This window comes from Cervus canadensis, chromosome 32 (genome assembly GCF_019320065.1).
Source record: "Cervus canadensis isolate Bull #8, Minnesota chromosome 32, ASM1932006v1, whole genome shotgun sequence".
In the NCBI taxonomy this organism is placed as follows: domain Eukaryota; kingdom Metazoa; phylum Chordata; class Mammalia; order Artiodactyla; family Cervidae; genus Cervus; species Cervus canadensis.
The window spans coordinates 8,848,434-8,870,466 of NC_057417.1; the positions used below are offsets into that span (position 1 = coordinate 8,848,434).

Here is a 22,033-nt window from a genome sequence, read left to right on the forward strand (position 1 = left end):
ACTCTCTCCCAAAAAATCTTTTTACAGTACCCTCTCTTTTATTCTGAGTTTTCGCCTCTCCTCCTCTTTTGTAGTGTAACTTCTTTCAGAAAAAAAAAAAAGGTGGGGAGAAGGAAAAAGCAACAAGACAAGTGAGGGAGAAAGGAAGGAAGGAATTAACAGTGAAAAGAAAAACAGTTTCCTTTTCCATCAGATTGGGCATTTCCCCGCAGACCAGCAACTGGATTCAAGAACGATCTGAGAATGGGTACTTTGATCATCAGGGCCCTGAGCTCTATAAACTCTTGGGTGATCTTCCTGGCTCAATAAAATCAAGGACGTGCCAGGGCTGTGTTTTGATGTGGAGAAGGCTGAGAAAATAAATCCACCTAATGGAAAATTACAGAGGAGCTGTTCTTCCTTTGCATAAATGAGGAACTCAAACAATTTGGTTTTGAGGACGCTGCTGCACATTGTTCTAAAAAGTAGACACGGCTTTTGTTGTCTCGTTACGGGATGATAAATATTCATGCTGGTGAATTACCACGCACTAATGGCCCAATATCTGGCACACCTGTTGTGACCCGTCTCGAAAATAGCAGCGACAGTTTAGGATGACAACGCCGGCAGGTGCTAACAATGGGATATTGTGACAAGCGCAGAGGAACAACAAACCTCCAGCTTCTGATTAATCCAAGGTTTCTCAAGTGAGCCCATCTCTCTGGTGCTCATCTTCAGAAACGCTTCCCATTTTTCAAACCGGGAGAGATTTTGAAGCCCTTTACATTAGCTCTCAACAGTCATTCACATTTCTGCATTTACGTGTCTCACACGTATTTTGCAACTGTAGGGGTTACATGGTTGAGCTCTGGAGCCACGCTCTCTGAGTTCAAAGCCTTGGGGTGCCACATCCTAGCTGTTTGGGTCCCGGCACGTCACATAAGCCACCTGGTCTTCTTTTATGCTTTTTTACAAGACGGGGGCAGCCAGAGGATGAACCTTCAGAGTGGGGAATCTCAAGCTCCATGGCACTGGCAGTTGGGGCTAGATCTATCTGAGACTGAGGATGTCCTGTGCATCTCAGAATGCTGTGTCCAACACCCACTAAATGGGCATTACCATGTCTCAAATAATAACAGTTTGACCAAGAATGCCCCATGTTCTTTTTACCAACTGCTAATAGGCTTAGCAATTTTTTTTCCCCTACAGGGAAAGGTCAATTTTTCAGCAACAACAAAATTTTAATCATATGCTTCACTGTCATTTTTCTCAAAAATTTTTTCATAAAACAACAGATAATCTTTTTTCCTCAAAACTTTTATTGTCTCAATAATTCTGATGTATCTGAGGCAAAGCTATTCAATGATGACTTTTCTTTCCAAACCACCAATTTTTCAAAAATCCATTTGTGAGAGCGCTGTGCTAACCACCCAAGGAGATGCAACCAATGTCAGCCCCAACCTCCAGTAACTCAGCAAATGTGGGAAAACAGATTTGTAAGCATGCCGGGTTCCCACATTCAGGCTTCTGCTCAAGGAATCAGATTACTAGGTGGTTCTGAGGCATCTAAATCAGCGATCTGCATGTCCACCAACAGTCACAAAGTCAGGAGTGCTGTTTACGACCAACACTTTCTTCTAAAGAGAAATAAATGAGAACATATCCAAGTGAGTGTGGAACATCCATTCCATTAATGTAGGTGAGTGCTCATCGCAATGGGAATGCATTTCTTATTAATGGTCACAGTAAAAAAAAAAAAGAATTCAAACACATCAGTAAAAGTTTCCATTTGAGAGCTCCAATCTAATAAACTGAGAAGAAAGACAGTTTGAATAGGGTGCTGATTTAAAGGCACATGGTGATCTATGAGCATTGTGAACTAAATAAAGGCTGTCCCCCCGCAACCAGAGAGAACCACCAAGCCTCTGTTTGAAGGCCAACATGGAAGAATGAAGTCCAGGAGACTGACCAGAGGAAATCCACGAATGCATTCTTCTACCACAAAAGTTTATGAAAGTTTTCCACATTAGTTCCACGTATACACTCCTTCTTTTCTTGAGGACGTAACCTTTCTCCATGAAGATTCAAATTTTTAACTCGTAGAATATGGAAGCTGCCTACTATTTGACCACTGTGACAGGATCATTTTTTGACTGTGCTATTAGGAAAAGATTTTAATCACTCCATCTGAAAATCAATCACCATTCAAGACTAGTAACCAATTGCTTATTTTATGCCAAGGAACATGAACACTATCCATAAAAAAGCTGAGAGCATACTGTAAGGCTAGGCTCATCAAAGGTGACAGAACGGAAGATAATTTTCATTTGCTCATTTTTAGCTCATAAATAGCATCCTTATCCATTATTTATCAATTTTCCAATTTAATTAATGGTTCTGGTAATAATTGCATAATTTCTATGGCCATAAAAAAAGCAGTCTGCATGTAGATAATAGGGAATTTTAATATTTATGAAGTTCAAAGTTTCCTATAAATAGAGAAATTCAGAAATTATCACCAGATCTAAAGTTATATTGGGAGATAGATGAATAATTAATAACCAAGGCATGCGTTCATGGGGAACACACCAAACAGAAGTAACGAATGTATGCATCTCCATGTTGATCAAGCCATTCACGTAAGGTGGCTCATTTCTTGTGGTCACCTCTGGACACAGGGCTATCTAGAAGAATGGGCAACTTTTCTTGGACCTCAGGATAGGAAATGGCAACCCACTCCAGTATTCTTGCCTGGGAAATCCCATGGACAGAGGAGCCTGGTGGAATACAACCTATGGGGTCAAAGATTCAGACGTGACTGAAGCAACCTAGTAGCAGCAGCAGAAACAGGATTATCATCATCGCTAATGGTAATTCTTGAACATAAGAGAGCAAAGCTGGCATTCTTGGGGTCTATCATGACCTACTGTCTCCTTTCCTTCTAACAGCATTCCTGATTTGTTCCTGGAAGGAGAGAACTGAATCAAGGAGCCAGCACACTAGGCTGGGCAAATTGCAGTGAATTCTGATTCTCTGAGTTTCACTCCTCCATTCATTCATGTGAGATTGGCCCACATTGCCTTGCCTCTCTATTAGAACAGGTGTCTCTGGGGAGCATGAATCCGTTATTTCCAGCTTGCTGCCTGGGGAGCAAAGTTACTCATGTCAAGAGAAAGTCACTGGGTAGAGATGCAGGCTGGCTGTTGGAAGTTAAGTTGGAGCAGACCGAAGAGGAAGAGCAAAGAGCTGCGGGCTCCATGTATGGTGTATTTCCACACAGCTCCAGATGAGTCTCCAGAGAAACCAATCAAGTGATGACCGGGCAGCACTCTGGGTCAGTCCAGCCTCCAGGGAGGGGATTGTGGCTGCAGGTAAAATTCAGTTATGGGGCCAATGGTTTCATCATTCATGCCTGCATAATGAAACCCCAATAACAACTCTGGAAATGGAGGCTCAGTGGTGCTTCCTCATTGGTGGACATTTCAGTGTACCAGGACGGTCGTGCATCCAGTCTCCATGGAGACAGAAGCTCCTGTACCTGGGACCCTCCCAGTTCTTGCCCTGTGTACACTTCATCTGTCTGTTTATTTGTATCATTTATAACCAAAGGTTGGCACTAGCAGTAAAGAATCAGCCTGCCAATGCAGGCGATATAAAAGACATGGGTTCAACCCCTGGGTCGGGAAAATCCCCTGGAGGAGAGCATGACAATCCACTCCAGTATTCTTGCCTGGCAAAGCCCATGGACAGAGGAGCCAGGAGGGCTACAGTCCATAGGGTCGCACAGAGCTGGACACGACTAAAGCGACTTAGCAAATGAAAGTACGGCACTTCCTCGAGTTATGCAAGCTGTTTTTCAGCAAATAATTGAACCTGAATGGGGTGATGAGAAGTCCTGAATTCGGTGGGGCAGAAGTGTGGGTGGCTTGAGGACATTCAGAACTGTGGCTGGCATGTGAAGTGGGTTCAGTCTTGTGTAGGACTTTGCCCATGACTTGTGGCATCTGTGCCAAGTCCAGGTAGTTGCTGCTGGAACTGAACTGACCCTCAGTACACCTGGTCATGTCAGAGAAAAGGTGTCTAAGGGCAGGGGGACACTAGTAGCGTCCCCGACAACAGCGTGAACCATCAGTTCCCCTTCCACTAACGTGTGTGCATACGTGTCGGGCACGGTCAGTCGCTCAGTCGTGTCCGACTCTTTCTGACCCTGTGGACTGTAGCCCACCAGGCTCCTCTGTCCATGGGATTCTCCAGGCAAGAACATTGGAGCAGGTTGCCATTTCCTACTCCAGGGGATCTTCCTGATCCAGGGTTCGAACCCACATCTCCTGTGTCTCCTGCAATGACAGGTGGATTCTTTACCACTGTGTCATCAGGGAAGCCCCTCTATCAACACAGGAGTGATAAAGGGGGCAGTGACTACATTCTGGGGTTAATCAGCAGAGACTATTCAGATAGTACATGGTAAGCCCTTAGCCAGCCCCTAAACACTCAGTCAATGAGCCCTTTTATCCCTAATTATGAGATGAGAAAACTGAGGCTCAGAGATACTAGGATAATGTCTGCAGGATGTGGCAGAACATGGCTGTTCCGTCCCAGAGCAGGTCAGTTTTCACCCCCACAGTCAGTCTCTCCTGTGAATACATGTTCCGCTGGTTCTGCACATCACATTCCATTCCCTTCTCCAGGATCTTCCCAATCCAGGGATCGAATCCAGGTCTCCTGTATTTGCAGGCAGATTCTTCACTGTGTGAGCCGCCAGGGAAGCCCCACAAAAGGCACTGCGTGTGCGCTAAGTCACTGCAGTCATGTCTGACTCTTTGCAACCCTATGGACTGTAGCCCGTGAGGCTCCTCTGTCCACGGGATTCTCCAGGTAAGAATCTTGGAGTGGGTTGCCATGCCCTCCTCCAGGGGAGTTTCCTGACCTAGGGACTGAACCCATGTCTCTCTCTTACGTCTCCTGCCTTGGCAGGTGGGTTCTTTACCACTAGTGCCACCTGGGAAGCCCAGCAAAAGGCACCAGAAGGTAATACAAATTCCACTTGAATAGACACGCAAGGTCCAACACGCCTTCCCGAGCATCCTTGGGCTTCCATGTGCTTCGGTATGAATGGCAGTCCTTACACAAGGGCCTCAAAGAGATAAAACCTGGGGTCAAAGTGTCATTGGCATGCAGCGCAGGGAGGACTGGCTTTGGATGATTATTTTGTTGTACCTGCAAAGGCACGTCTATATGTGCCAACAGACACACACAGACGCCTGATGCTTAAAAACCTAAACTGCACTAAAGAAAAAAGAAAGCTGTCAATTTGGCGATCCCAAAACCAACCCCAGGAATGGGAAACAAAGGCAGATTCCCAAAAGTAGGAGTTGGACTCCGCCCTCACCTTACAGAGGGCACAGCAGACTGGGAAGGGGGGACAGCAGCCAGCCTCTGGCAACGGCTGATTTCAGATGCTTCACAGGTGCTCACACCTTGTTTTTCTGAGCAGGATCAAATCCTAGGATTTTAAAACCAAACTCTCCAAGAGCACAGCCACGAGACTCTCAAGGACAAAATGATTATCTCAGATCTCCAGAAACTGAGCTATGTACCAAACAGCTCTGGGAAGGGAAGGGTCGCTGGTGGATTTTGATTTCCCCTTGTCTTTGAAAGGATATAAATTTCTTGCTGGCTTAAGACAGTGGTTTGTAGCTGGATGAATTCTAGTTAAAATCACAGACTCTATCCTCTCAAGCAATCGTTTGGGGACCAAGTTATGTTGTTCATTCAAATTATTCCTTTTATAATTTTTGACATTTTGCAGATATTTTAAGTTGTGTTTCTTAGCTTAAAGCAACTTTTTATTAAGGTAAAACATATATACTGAAAGTGCACAATTATAGAGACACTTTTAAATAGCATTCATATGCATCTTAACTTTTAAGTAGAAAATCAATTTCTGGTTTTCTAGTTTCTACATGTCTGCTAAAATCTATCTCTGTTATAAGGCATTAATATAGTCAAAGCTATGGTTTTCCCAGTAGTCATGTACAGAGGTGAGAATTGGACCATAAAGAAGGATGAGCACAGAAGAATTGATACTTTCAAAGTGTGATGCTGCAGATGACTCTTGAGAGTCTCTTGGACAGCAAGGAGATCAAATCAGTCAGTCCTCAAGGAAATCAACTGGAAGGACTGCTCCCGAAGCTGAAACTCCAATACTTTTGCTATGTGATTTGAAGAGCTGACTCATTGGAAAAGACCCTGATGCTGGGAAAGACTGAGGGCAGGAGGAGAAGGGAGCGACAGAGGATGAGATGGTTGGATGGCATCGCCAACTCAATGGACATGAATTTGAGCAAACTCCAGGAGATAGTGAAGGACAGAAGAGCCTGGTGTGCTGCAGTCCATGGGGTCACAGAGAGTTGGACATGACTTGGCGACTGAACAAGTAATATTGAAAGTAATGCATGATGAGATACCCATGAATTCATTCATATATTCAAACCACGGACACTTATAGAGTGCCAAACATGTGCCTGGCAGTGATGTACATCAGTGAATAAAACAGAAATGGTCCCTACCTTCAGGGCACCTACAGAGAGTGGAGCAGAAAGATACCAAAAGAAAACAGTAACATAAATATGTACACAATGATTCACTGACAAGAGCTACAGAGAAAAGATACAGGGTGTGAGGACAGAGAATAACAAGATAATGGCTTACGTTTAGGGGTGAAACCGATTAAAATGCAAACACAAAGCAAGGTCATTTCCTACGTGCACCTGTCTCTCAGCTGCGAATTCAGTCTCTCCAGCATCTCATCCTTTTGTGGTGGGAACTTACCACGGCCTCCACAAAGGATGTGCTTGTAGATATCTGAGACAAAAGAAAGAGAGAGAAACTGGCTTTGAGGTCCAAGCATGGTATACAGCATATGGAAACGCTCAGGTGTAGACCGTATATTCCTTCCATTTCAAAGCCTATGAAGGGTGAAAGGATCTGTCTGCCATAATAGGATGAGAGAGAAAAGATGAGCTAGGAGCACCTGCTGAATTAAAACCTAGAGCTTATCTTGATGGGAAATCCAGTGCATTAAAAACATACGCCAGCGCCGCAACTACTGAGCCGATGCTCTAGAGCCCGGGGGCTGAAAGTAACGAGCTTCAGAGCCACAACTGTTCCTGAAGTCCAGGCACCTAGAGCCTGTGCTCTGCAACAAGAGAAGCCACCGCAACGGGAAGCCCGCACACCGCAACTAGAGAAAGCCCACATGCAGGAACGAAGACCCGGTGCAGCCCAAAATGAGTAAGTGCAACATAAATAAACTACAGAAAATAACAGCACCTAGATCCAGGATATTAAACGCAGAGTAAGTCAGATACAGCCCACTACATAATTTAAAGTACCTTTCTGGGGTGTGCTCAGAGCAGGGGGCCTGAAGAAATGGCTCGTCTGTTCATAACACACCCGACAGGAACCTGGGTTCACTGTGACGAGGGGCACAAAACGTGTGGCCTTCCTGTGAGCAGAAACCCAACACATGTCCCCTGCAGCTCCACGTGGCTGCTGGGCAGGGCCAGTGCTGGAAGGAAAGCCGCAGCATGTGGTGGGGGAGCTTGCCCCCGGAGCCTGTCTGGTCCACGCCTGGGTGGGTCAGGAGTGGTCTCATAAATGGTCTGAATCTCTCATTTCAAGGAGAAAGAAAAAGATTCCAACTGTATGCCATTCTGCAAAAGGCAAAACTCTGGAGACAGTAAAAAGATGAGTGGTTGTCAGGAGTTTGCAGAGAGGAATGTACAGAGCACAGATGTTCTCATGAGCAGTGAAAGTGCTCTGTGCGACATTACAATGATGGATATATGTGGTCATACTTTTGTCCAAACCCATAGAATATGCAACACTGCTCTGCTCATTAAAGTGAACCCTAAGGTCAACTGGGGATGTTTTGATGACGTGTCAATGCAGTCATCCTTGGTCTAAAAAGAAAAAAAGAAGAGGTACCGTTCTGTTGATAATGGCTATTCATGTGAGGGGAGGGAGAATATGGGGAATTTCTGTATGTTCCTGTCAAGTTTTATTGTAAACCTAAAACTGCTTTAAAAAAAGAAAAAAATCTCCAAAAAAAAATTTAACACTCAGGGTAGACATTTTTGGCAAAACTTGTTTCACTTTTATGTATGTATACATATTATATATGTGTGTGTGTTTGTTGGACTGTGATATAAAATGTATTTTTTTTAGATCAAAGAAGCCTGCAGGCCATTGTGGTTAATTATACTGGCAAATAAAAGCACAAATTAACCTCAAAAAAAAAAAATAAAGTACCTTTCTTATTCCTTGAGACACATCCATTTTGTGTTCATGGATGGCACTCTCTAGAATGAAGTGTTTCTCTTTCCAGGGATCTCTTCCCAAACACTGGTGTCTACATACATGGACCACCTACATGGTGTGAGGATCTATGACTTATTTTATTTTCTTTGTGCCCACCCCCCACACACACATGGATGGTTCCTACTGGGATGAAATTCCTACTTTAATCCGGTACTTTTCCTTCATGACGCTTGTAATTCATTCAAGATACATTTGTTCAATGCAAGTCCCTCCTGAGAGCTCTAAGTCAAAACCGTGATGGCTCACTTCCAGCTGCTCCCCCGGTTCTCAGGAGGGAACACAACACTCTCTCCCCACTCGCGCTTGCTCGTCCTCTCTCTCCTTCTCTGGGGGGGGGGGAGCTTTCTTGCAGCTGTTCTGGCGCTTGGTCATATCTGACTCTTTACAGCCCCGTGGACTGCAGCATGCCAGGCCCCTCTAGAAGTCCTTCACTATCTCTAGAAGTTTGCTCAAATTCATGTCCATCGAGTCAGTGATGCCATCCAACCATCTCATCCTCTGTCATCCCCTTCTCCTCCTGCCTTCAATCTTTCCCAGCATCAGGGTCTTTTCCAATGAGTCAGTTCTTTGCATCCAGTGGCCAAAGTATTGAAGCTTCATAGATATACACAAAGATAAATTTGCAAGTATGGTTTAGTCTCTTAAGTCATGTCTGACTCTCGCGACCCCATGGACTGTAGCCCTCCAGGCTCCTCTATCCATGGAATTCTCCAGGCAAGAATACTGCAGTGGGTTGTCATTTCCTTCTCCAAAGTATAGGTATAGATATAAACATATCAGCATAGAGATATAGAGACTTGGATTAGATATGGGCATATAAATAAAGGGTTTCTGAGGTGGGGCAGTGATTTAAAAAAAAAAAAAAATATCTGCCTGCCAATGCAGGAGACGCAAGAGATTCGGGTTAGATTCCTGGGTCAGGAAGATCCCATGGAATAGGAAACGGCAATCCACTCCTGTATTCTTGCCTGGGAAATCCCATGGACAGAAGAGCTTGACCGGCGGCAGTCCATGGAGTTGCAAAGAGTCAGATGCAATAAAGGCACAGATATATAATAGTATAGCTATGGACACGGATGAACATATAGATACAGAAATAAAGGTATAGAGACAGACACAGAGTATAGAGACATTCTGCTAGACACAGATGTATAGACACACATACAGACAGACATATAGGTACTATTTGCTGAGTAAATGGATAGCTGGTCACTTTGCTTACGTATTGATCTTAACCATTCCCCACCAATGATACCCCATCATAACACCAAATATTTGTGGACCACTCATCATTTTCCTAACCCCTCTCAAAGCAGGTTGCCTTAATTGGACCTCAGCAGTCCACCGATGTCCACAATCTGAGCGGGCATTCTAGTGCCCATTTCAATGATAAAAAGCAGAACTTCTTTCTGTTCTGCCCACAGTCACAGGGACAGTAGGCGGATCAGCCATTGGATAAACACACAACAGTTAATTTCAAGTCACTGTTCTATTCTTCACTCCTGACATCAATCGGCCCATTCAAGTTCTTCTGCCCCCAAATGTTCCTGACCTCAAAAAGAAGTGTAGTCTTTCAAACACCCTTTCCAATAATGCACTCCCAGAAAGATGTTATGTTCAGAATTGTCAATCTACAGCATCATTTTCTGACCCATCCACAACTTGGCTTAGGATGGGGACAAGATGAGCTCTTCAAAATTCTATTACTGTGGAGATGCCAAGTATCAATAATGTGCTTTAACGAGAAAAAAAAGAAACCTGAATTTCCAGAAATAGTTCAGCAAATGGAGAAAAGAGAAGGAATTGACCTCCAAATAACCCAACTAGTATTATATATTTCCCTTCACAGGCAAGAATTATGCTTTATCCATTTTTCTGTTAAGCAAATAACAGCACAGCATTAATGACTTCCATGTTTGTCTAAATTTTATGTTTCTTTTGGCAGAGTGCAATGCTGCATACACAGCTTCTGAACACGCTGCTTCTTCTGTTCAGGGAGAGGCCACTACAGTTGGATTATATGAAGGAGCAATGGCGGTGAAAGACTGAATCCCCAGATGAAAGGTTGCATAAAATTCATGGTTGTTCCCTCAGTAAAGAGAATCTGAGATAGTGAGAGAAATGCTATGAGAATTGACCATTCTATTGCATAACTGATCATTCTAACAAGCTTGAGATTGCATGACGCCATCTTGCAAAATAAACAGTCCTCGGTGTTACCACCTTAGGAAAAGTCCAGGAGGCATTCATTGCTGGGCTCTGAGTATTCTACACGACACGCAAGAGGCATCAGCTGTCACCCAGAGGGAGCAGTTTCTCCAGATAATACTGAATCCTTGGTTTGCCTGGCTTTTCACTCTCCTACACACAGAATTTGGGCATCCAAGGTGTAGATAACTTGGGCACATATGGTGCATCACTCTTGCGTACATTCAATTTTAGTCTGTAGAAAGTGGGTTAAACAATGACACTTTATAATAAAGGCAGCTGGCCTCCCTGATATATGAGTTTCATGGATCATTATTAAATAAATCCCTATAACTACTAGAATTACCGGAGCAACTATAACACTAGTTCTGGCAAAAGGGCCAGACCCCAAGTCAATGACTTGCTCTTCTGCAGCATGACAGCTTGCCTTTTGGAGTGAAAGAAAGTGAAAGTCGCTCAGTCGTGTCCAACTCTTTGTGACCCCATGGATTATACAATCCATGGGATTCTCCGGGCCAGAATACTGGAGTGGAGTTCCCTCATCCAGGGGATCTTCCCAACCCAGGGATTGAACCCAGTCTCCTGCACTGCAGGCAGATCCTTTAACAGCTGAGCCAGCAAAGGGAAGCCTTTTAGAGGGTCCACTCTAACTTGATTCTAGAGTTGGATACCACTTTGTGGTGGTGTTTAGTTGCTAAGTCGTATCTGACTCTTTGTGATTCCATGAACCGTAGTTCACCAGACTTCTCTGTCCATGGGATTTCCCACGAAAGAATGCTTGGGTGGGTTGCCATTCCCTCCTCCAGGGGATCCTCCCAACCCAGGGATCAAACCTGTATCTCCTGCATTGTCAGCTGGGTTCCTTACTGTTGAGACACCAGGGAAGCCTGCTAGATACCACGACCCACATCGATATCTGGTTCTCTTTTCCTTTCTGGCCACAGGAAACTTGAGCTCCAGATCTCCTGTGTTGGGTGGGGCCACGTTACAAGTCCTGACCAGTAAGCTTCACTTGTAACTGAAGCACAAAGGAAGTCATGCACCCCAGATGACGTAGCTACAAGAGAGGAGCATGAATCTCTGAGGCACTATTTGTAGGACAGCCCTCCTCAACCCAGGCTTCCCAGGTGACTCAGTTGGTAAAGAATACACTTTCCAATGCAAGAGAAATGGGTTCAATTTCTGGGTCGGGAAGATCCCCTGGAGAAGGGCAGGGCAACGCACTCCAGTATTCTTTCCAGGAAAACCCAATGGACAGAGGAGCCTGGTGGGCTACAGTCCATGGGATTGCAAAGAGTCAGACACAACTGAACACACAGTGCATGCATGCACTTCCTGACCTGCACTGGACATAATAAAAACTCGGTCACATGAAGCTACTGAGATCTGAGAGTCAATCTATTCCTGCAGCTTACTGATTCTCCAAATCCAATTCTCCAAAGGATTCATGGCTCAGCCTCAAAAATACCTTCAAAATGTGATGAAAACCCAGCCATTTGCTCTTGTGTTATTGGATAGCAGATACATCAGAGGAGTCTTAATAGCATTTATAAACATGATAAATATGTTTGTGTTATCAAGCAGATTGCAAGATTTAAAACAAGTTTTATAGTGAAATAGGAATATCAGACTCTCCCAAAGCCTTTTAATCACTCTGTTATGCAAGCATAAATATTTAGCAGTTCAATTATGCCTGGTCTCAGCATTCTTGCTATAGAATTCACATGAGGTTATATAAAGAGAGTAGGAATAAAGAAAGTTACTTGGGGGTGGGGGTTCCCCTCTTGTTGAGTCAGTAAGTTGTGTCCAACTCTTTGCGACCCCAAGGGCTGTAGCCCACCAGGCTCCTCTATCCACAGGACCCTTTGCCAGTTCTTAATTCTCCCAACCTAAGATGGCCTGGCTTCTCCCTTTCAAAGCAGGAATAATCTAAGGATTAGGTGTTTCGGGAGCTGTCTTCCGACACTCACCCTTCAAGCCGCCCTCAGTTTCTGCCGAAATTTGCCCTCCTCTGTGGCAGAGTGACACTCTTAGCACAGTTGAGAAAAGGATATGCAAAAAGGCTACAGTGACCAATCACCCCAATTTCCTGGGTCCTCTTTCAGTTTTATCACTGAAGACCCCATATCCCTGAAAACTCTTCACTACCCAGTAAACGAGGGCCACGGTTCACCCTAAAAAAAGGGGAAGGAGAAGCATCAGATGCCAATAACCCATTCTGGTCTGAAATGCTGCTGAGTAGGTAATCCATCTGGTCACTTCCTTTAGCAACCCTTTTTTTATTTCCTTTAATTTTTTGAAAACAATGTTTGATGTGGACCATTCTTAAAGTCTTTATTGAATTTGTTATCATATTGCTCCTGATTTACATTTCTTTTCTTTTTTTTTTGGCCTTGAGTCATGTGGGGTCCTGGGGCTTCCCTGGTGGCTCAGACGGTAAAGAATCTGCCTGCTGATGCAGGAGATGCAGGTTCGATCCCTGGGTTGGAGAAGGAAATGGCTATCCACTCCAGTATTCCTGCCAGAGAATTCCATGGACAGAGGAGCTTGGCGGGCTAAGTCCATGGGGTCGCAAAGGGTTGGACAGGACTAAGCAACTGAACAACAGCAGCAGCCAGCAACTAGAGTATAAGATCTCAGTTAGAAGGGAGTGGATATATGTGTGTATACGGCTGGTTCAGTTAGCTACACAGTAGAAACTTAACACTGTACTTGACACTGAGACTTTAACATAACACTGTAAAGCAGCTCTATGCTAATAAAAATAATTCAGAAAAACAATTTCCTGCTTTCAGTCCCTTTCAGGACCCCAGCTCTCGGCTTTGAACACCTGAGCCTCCGATCCATAAATCAAATAAATAAATCAACGAACAAGCAAATAAACAGAAATTGAGAAGGCAAAGGTGGAACATTTTAAAATGCCATGTATTAAAGCACATAAAGTGTGTCTCCTGAAGCTTTGATTAGCCTTTGTATTTCAGCTCACTGCTTCAGCCACAGTTATACCTGGCTACAGCTACATTCTTCGCACATGTACTTTAGGTTCTAGAATGGATATGCAAAAGGAACTGGCTGCAATGAGAGTGGAAAGCAGAAAGCCAAGAAAGAAAGAAGCAATAATATTCAATACTGAAAATACATGGATATTTGCAAACGATTCCAAACTAACATGTTATTCAAACCACGTTACTCAAATGCACGGAATCTCTGCAGAATTAAGGGGTGTGTGTGTCTATGTAAGTACTGTACAGACAGTGGGAGGAAGCGGCAGAGGACAACAACCCAGTATAAACGTACAGATCAAGGACGCACTGAAAACCACCAAGCAGTAAGTAGTACTTAGCTTTTCTTTGGGTGCTATTTGGAGAAAAAGACTATATTTAATACTTCAACCATCCTTCAGTAGACATGGACTGAATTCCAATGAAATTCCTTTAAAAAAAAAAAAAAGAAAAGTTAAAGGAGAACAAATCTGTTGGTTTTTGTTTGGCTTGGAAAATAATTAACCTAAATATCTGTGCTCATTTCATTTTCTCCCTGTGAGATACAAAAGGAAGAGATTTCGCTCATCAACCTTGGCTTCCCTCCTGGGAAGCATCCTTAAGCTCATTCTGCCCCAGTGACCAGTGGTTGGGGATGAAGGTCAGATTTCTCTCTAAATCCCAGATTCACTGTGGTTGCAGTATAAACTCAATGGGTACTTGTGGAATTAATGGATGGATGGCCTTTCTTCAGGAGGAAACCAGAAGCACATGGTTTTTTCTGTTGTCTTCTCCCATGCCACCTCACCCCTCCCATTTTCCTCCTTGTCCCACCAGGGAGAGACACAGTGGATGAGGCCAGAGGCACATGTCTACAAAGTCAGATAACCTGGCTTTGATTCTGTGGACTCTTCACCTCTTTGAGTATTTTTTCTTCTTATCAGTGAAGCAGGAACAATAGCACCACCCTTAATTAAGAAATTAATATTCAAAATAAATAAAGAACTCATACACCTCAACAACAAACAATCCAATTTTTAAAATGGGTAGAGAATCTGAATAGATATTTTTCCAGAGAAAGCCTACATATGGCCAACAGGAACATGAAAAGATGTCCAGCATCACTAATTATCAGGGAAATGCAAATTAAAAACACGACTAGATATCACCTCACACCTGTTAAAATAGCTGTTACTGAAAAGACAAGGAATACAAGTGCTGGAAATAATGTGGAATGAAGGAAATCTGTATTCACTATTGGGGGACCTATAAAGTGGTGTAGCCACTTTGGAAGCAGAATGGAGGTTCCTCAAAAAATTAAGATTAGAATGAACATATGACCCACTGCTCCAATCCTGAGTATTTAGTCAAAGAACAAGAAAACACTAGTTCAAAAAGATATATGCACCCCTATGGATAGAGGAGCCTCATAGGCTACAGTCCATGGGGTTGCAAATAGTCGGACACAGCTGAGTGACTTCACTTTCTTTCTTTCTTTCTTTTCTTTATGTTCATGGCAGCATTGTTTGCAATAGCCAAGATACAGAAACAACCTACATGTCCATCCATCAAGGGATGAATAGGTAAAGAGGATGTGGTGTGTGTATATATACACACACATACACAACCCTAAATTGGCATGCTGTCTGTCATTGTCATTCAATTCAAAATAAAATTTCCCCTATGATATCTTCTTTAATCCAAGAGTCATTTCAGGTGTGTTATTCAATTTCCAAAAATTGAGGACTTTTCTAGATATATTATTATTACCAACTCCTGGTTTAATTCATCATTGTCAGAAAACACACCCAGTAATTTTTCAAATTTGAAACTGATTAAGATCTTGGGAGAATATTACATGTCCACTTGAAAAGTGTGTATATTCTCCAGTTGCTGGGTATGAAAGCCGTTTATAAAGCTGTTTCTGTGCTTGCTACGCTTACAGTCTATGCTTTTTCTGTTCTTGTATTTCATAACATGTGTTTCTGTGTTTTGTATTTAAAGTGGGCTTCTTGTACACAGCATATAGTTGTCTCTTTAAAAAAAAGTCTGAAAAGACTTCTTTTAATTTGAATGTTTAGTCCATTTATATTTAGTATAGGTATTGGTACAGTTGAACTAGTTTTATATTTGCTTTTTGTTTCTATCTGTCCTTTATTTTTGCTGTTGTTGCTTTGTCGTTGTTTCTTTATTTCTCCTTTTCAATTTTCTTTGGTGTTAACTAAAGTTTATATTATTCCATTTTAGTTTCTCTTCTACCTTTTAAACTATACACATTTTTATTGTATTAGTGGTTGCTCTGGAAATTAAATACATATCCTAACACAGCATAGTCTACCTAGCATTAAAACTATACTACTTCTTGTGAAGTGTAAGATTTCAACAATGTAGGTTTAACCTGTTCATCCTTTGTGTCTACATATGTCATAACCATCCTCCCCCCTCAAAAAAAAAAAAAAAAAACAGTGATAGCATTCTTCTTTAAACCGCTACATGTATTTTCAAAAATAACAAAAGAAATATTATAGCCTTTTATACTTATCCACATACATATCATGTTCAAAGCTCTTCATTCTTGTCATTAAATATAAGTTCACTTGGGGTCATTTCTTTTCAACCTGAAGATTCTCCTTACATATTTCCTATAGTGCAGGTCTCCTGGTGATGAAACCTCTGGTTTTATTTAAAAAAAAAAAAAAAAGAAAGAAAAGAAAACTGCCTTTATATTATCTTCTGTGAAGGGTACCCTTTATGAATTTAGAATTCCAGGTCAGCAGATTTATTTCTTACTTAATTATTTGAAGTTTCATCCTATTTTCTTCTTGCCTCAAGTGTTCCTGATGAGAAGTTGACCATTATTAGCATTGTTATGCTTCTTATACTTAATGACTACTTTCAAGATTTTTAAAAATCTTTTGCCTTCATCACCGTTACCATGATATGGATGCTAAAATAATACAAGTTGTGGTTTTCTTCATATTTGCCCTGCTTGAGATTTCCTGAGCTTCTTGAATTTAACTTTGAATTATTTCACCAAATTTGGAGAAATTTCAACTATTTTACACATCATTTGTCCTTCTTCTTTCTGGGACTCTAATTACCTGTAGGCTATACCACTAGATACTGTTCCACAGGCCACTGGTCTGTTAATAATTTAATCATATTTCTCTGTTCCCTGGATTGAATATTTTATAATAATCTTTATTATGTTCACCAAGCTATTGTGCTACTGTCTCCATTTTGCTACTAAACCCAACTAGCAAAGCTTTCATTAAAAATTTTTTTAATTCTAAATAATAAATAAATTCTAAATCATAAATAAAAAATTTATTTTTAATTCTAAATATTTCATTTTTGTATAACTACGCATTTCTTTAAATTCCTACTCAAAGTTACAATACCTGTTTTAAAGTCCTTATCTGCTCATTCCAACATCACGGTCATGTAGGTATTAACTATTATTTTCTCAAGATCATGGGTTATATTTTCCTATTTCTTTTCACCTCTAGTAATTTTTATTTATTGATTTTATTTATACAGGACACTAAACCTCTAAAATGTAAGGGGAAGACCAATATAACCATGCAACGGCCACAAGGTAGAAAGTTACGGAGTCATTAATGCTATACTTTAAAGGGAATAACATGACTATATTATAAAAATGCAGGGATAAAAGACAAAGAAGAACTATAACTCAGAGTTTCTATTTGACATTGGGGAAGTTTGAATTTTTAAATTCTACTCTGTTGGAACTTCCCATCATTTCCATGATAAAAGTGCATTAGTTTAATACTCAGAATATTTTATTTCCTTTGACAAAAATAATATCTTGTCTTCATTCCAATTCTTCTGTGATCCTTAGAAAATCATTCATCTCTATATGTTGTCTGGATATCACTTAGGAGACTTTCCTGCAGAATGATCAGTATCTCTCAGATCAGAAGCCCTCTGCCAAAATATTGCCTGTACCACTTAACCCAACCAAACGGCTATTGACTGGTCATTTAATTTATCTGAGACTCAATTTTCTATCTCTACATCAGTAGCAATACTATTTCTTTGAGAAAAGACCAAATGTAACAAGAGTGAAACTGGTTTTAAATAGGAACATAGGTAATCTAAGTGCTAGTAATCTTGCAGTGATAAACAGTTCTAGGACTTCTGAATGGATAGTCTCTCATTCCTAACCTGATCTTCCTGCTAATGACATATGGGCCATTAGGCCTCTTGAGGGGATCTTGGCTGAGCCAGCTTGGTTTACAAGCATTTGGCTAACAACCTAATCACAGAGGACTGGCAGAGCATGTTTTATTTTTTGGTACCTAGTTGTTTATCCTGGAAAGTTTCTTTGAAATGTCTTAACAGCATCTATTCTCCTGTTCTTCTTGCTCCTTTACTTTGCATAATTTCTTACCCTTTCAGAATCACAAAGAAACAATTTTCCCCATTGCTATTTGGGGGGAGAATTTGGGGTTCTTTGAGAGAAGCAATATTATTTCTTCCCCCACTCTTAGCCACAGCCGAGTGACTGTAGCTCAGTTCAGTAAGTTCTCTTTAATTCACCCACATCGATAAATTCCTCTTAAAAAAAAAATAGTTTCCACTCAAAGCCTTTCATCTGTTGATCTCAGCACTTCAGAAACTAATTAATCTTCACTCTATGCTTGCATCAGCATTATCCCTTTTGTTTTCAGATGAGCAAACACTACAAAATTTAGCAGATTGCTCAAGGTCAAATAGAGTAGTATCTGAGCCCGATTTGAACTCAGAATCCCATATTTTCAATGTTGGGGATGGAAACACAAGAAAGTGAAAAAAAGTACACAGTTTGAGAGTGCCTGACACGCCTCACCATGCCTGCCTGCATCTCATGATGTCACTATACCTAGTGCTAATAGGGAGTGACATGGAGTATCCTCTTATAAACAGTTTCCAAAATGAAGTCGTTCCTCAAGATTCTTGATGGAAACACTGTAGGATATCCCTCCTATTTTGTTTCTTCCTTCCCTATGTAAGGTGATCACAATTCCCAGCTTGCCTGGGACAGTTCAGTTCAGTTCAGTTCAATCGCTCAGTCGTGTCCGACTCTTTGCGACCCCATGAATCACAGCACGCCAGGCCTCCCTGTCCATCACCAGCTCCCAGAGTTCACTCAAACTCACGCCCATCGAGTCGGTGATGCCATCCAGCCATCTCATCCTCTGTCTCCCCTTCTTCCCCCCCAATCCCTCCCAGGTCTTTTCAATGAGTCAACTCTTCCCATGAGGTGGCCAAAGTACTGGAGTTTCAGCTTCAGCATCAGTCCTTCCAGTGAACACCCAGGACTGATCTCCTTCAGGATGGACTGGTTGGATCTCCTTGCTCCAAGGGACTCTCAAGAGTCTTCTCCAACACCACAGTTCAGAAGCGTCAATTTTTCGGCGTTCAGCTTTCCTCACAGTCCAACTCTCACATCCGTACATGACCACTGGAAAAACCATAGCCTTGACCAGATGGACCTTTGTTGGCAAAGTAATGTCTCTGCTTTTTAATATGCTGTCTAGGTGGGTCATAACTTTCCTTCCAAGGAGCTTTTTAATATGCTGTCTAGGTGGGTCATAACTTTCCTTCCAAGGAGTAAGCGTCTTTTAATTTCATGGCTGCAATCACCATCTGCAGTGATTTTGGAGCCCCCCAAAATAAAGTCTGACACTGTTTCCGGTGTCTCCCCATCTACTTCCCACAAAGTGATGGGACCAGATGCCATGACCTTAGTGTTCTAGGCCCATAAGCCAGCTTTGTGGCATACTGACGAAAACGAACCTCCTTTTCCTCTCAAGACTGCTCCAGTTAAGACAAGGGGTTAACGGGTCACCCTGCTGATGAAACATTTGGACCACTGGCATAACATGACGAGGTTGGTAAAAACAAAGCCAGTCCCCTCCCCCAAACCAAAACCCAGGGAAGAGCACAGTACTGTGTGTCCAAAGAAACAGTGAGCAGAGACCATGTGGGATGGTGAAGTACGAAGAGATAGAAAGAAACAAGCAGTGGGAGCTTGGCAGAAGCAGTGATTCTGAGAAAGGGGAGATTCTCAAAAGGGAACTGGAGCGTTTGGTGGGTCCTCAAGTGTTTGGAACTGCAGTGTTGGAGAAGACTCTGGAGGGCCCCTTGGACTGCAAGGAGATCAAATCACTCAATCCTCAAGGCAATCAACCTCGAATATTCATTGGAAGGACTGATGCTGAAGCTGAAGCTCCAATACTCTGGCCACCCGATCTGAAGAGCCAACTCATCTGAAATGACCCTGATGCTGGGAAAGACTGAAGGTAAATGGAAAAGGGGGCAACAGAGGATGAGATGGTTGGATGCCATCACCGACTCAATGCACATGGGTTTGGGTAAACTCCTGGAGACAGTGGAGGACAGAGGAGCCTGGCTTGCTACAGTCCTGGGGGTCGCAAAGAGTCAGACACGACTTGGTGACCGAACACCACCACCAACAAGGGTTTGGATACATGGAGGTGAGTACCCAAGGTACTCAAGCCAAGGTACCAAGGTACCAAGCCAAGGTCTCTTGTTCCAGGTCAGCACAGAATTAGCAGAGAGGTTCCTTTTTAAATGAACTGGGCAAGTTTAATTATGAGCCTCCCAATAACACCCATGAGGTCCCATAGATAACTGGTTCTTTCTTATACTCTAAGCTTTCATAAACTCCACAATGAATGTCCATATAATAGGTAGACAGTCATAGATTCCATCCCCACTCCCCATAAACAGCTGTGATTGAATTTCTCAAAACTCTGGTGACTGGATCCTTGGAACCTTTTATTTAGGAAAATAATGAGACATTTTCTATAACTACAAATGGTAGGTTAAATTCATACCAACTCCACTAGTCAAAAAGCAAACAGCTTTTGGCTGCAAAGTATGTCTATTGCTGAAACTTCTCAAACATACATTTCAAAGACTATACAAAAGAGACAGAGTGCTCAGTTGACTCTGTGTCCCTGCTTGGTTGGTCCCGGTCCACTGCTCAACATCCCTTCAAGACAAAAGACAGGACCGCATGCCTGATTTACTGAGCATCTTGAAACAAGCCATTATGAAAGACTTTAGTCCATTGTTCTTCTGTGGCAGAAGAGGGTGGGGCTAATGGTTTATCCCTCATCTGATGTTCCATCAGATAAAAATACGCCCATGACGTGTAACTTCAATTGTGCATATGGTTTACTAAACTGTAAACGATTAATTTATTATCCAATTTTCTTGTCAATTTGAGAGATGTTTTTTAATCCCTGCAAAGCAAGGAGGGAATTTAACATACCATCTAGTTTCTCAAGGTTCTAGTCTGGAGGGCCCCCAAGTATTTATGGAAGGCCATCTATTCTGAGTTGCTGTCTGCATCTCATTAAGGTGGGTGGGGGCAGGAGTCTCTGAGTTCCCTCGGGAAGTTTCCACAACACAGAGAGTGAAGTGACAGGGACATCACCATAGTCTATTATATTCCATCAAGATCCTATATTTTGACCTTTCAGACTACATGCGTGCATGCTAAGTCGCTTCAGTCATAACTGACTCTTTGAGACCCCATGGACTATATAGCCTGCCAGGCTCCCCTCTCCATGGGATTCTCCAGGCAAGAACACTGGAGTGGGTTGCCATGCCCTCCTCCAGGGGATCTTCCCGACCCAGGGATTGAACTGGCATCTCTGATGTCTCTTAAACTGGCAGGAGGGTTCTTTACTACTAGAGCCACCTGGGGAATCCCCGCAAACTGCATAGAACATGGTAAAATTTAGCTTTAACTTTCTAGCTTTGTATTTACACAAATGGAAACGGTATTTTTTTGCTCCTGAGGTTCAAATGAACAAACTATAATTGGTTACCTCTCAGTTTCTTGGTGAAACCATATTACTATTTTTTTGCATGTAAATTTTACTTATTTGGCTGTGTAGGGCCTTAGTTGCATCATGCAGGATATTTCATTGCAGCACATGGACTCTTCAGTTGAGACACTTGGGCTTCATTGCTCCTTTGCATGTGAGATCTTAGTTCTCTGACCTGGGATCAAACCCACTTCCCCTGCATTGCAAGGTGGACTCTTAACCACTGGACCACCAGGGAAGTCCCCCATATTACTATTAACTAAACTATAACCTCTGACGTACTTAAGATACTCTATGATTCAGAAAACAATTACCTGGAAATACTGTGTTACTCTCCTCCTTACAGCACAGGCTTCTCTTGAAATTCAATAGAAACAAAATAAGACTCCGTCTTCTTTTAAGTTAAAACACTTGCAAAATATCTTAAAACACAGCCTCGCCAGGAAAAGGCTGCTCTGGCCCACAAATTTAGAGAAGAGCCTTTTCAAAGACAACAATTTGGAGGCTGTTTCCCTCTCAAGACATAGGACAGAGTCACTCTGGGTGTAAGTTTCCTTGACCAAAGTATAAAACATTGAAAAAGGATTACCTTCTATGGCTTCTCTTCATAAACCA

At 42.3% G+C, this 22,033-nt stretch overlaps 1 protein-coding gene and 1 non-coding gene across 13 annotated transcripts in view; one reads left to right on the forward strand and one right to left on the reverse strand.

Annotated features, from left to right (window-relative positions):
• The window catches only part of RBFOX1 (RNA binding fox-1 homolog 1), a 2,068,635-nt gene that overhangs the window by 1,326,668 nt on the left and 719,934 nt on the right, over nucleotides 1–22,033 (reverse strand). The gene's annotated exons all lie outside the window — the stretch shown is intronic.
• On the forward strand, nucleotides 7,380–7,509 carry LOC122433663. The gene has a single exon (XR_006267153.1). It is a non-coding gene; the product is annotated as a small nucleolar RNA SNORA11 (small nucleolar RNA).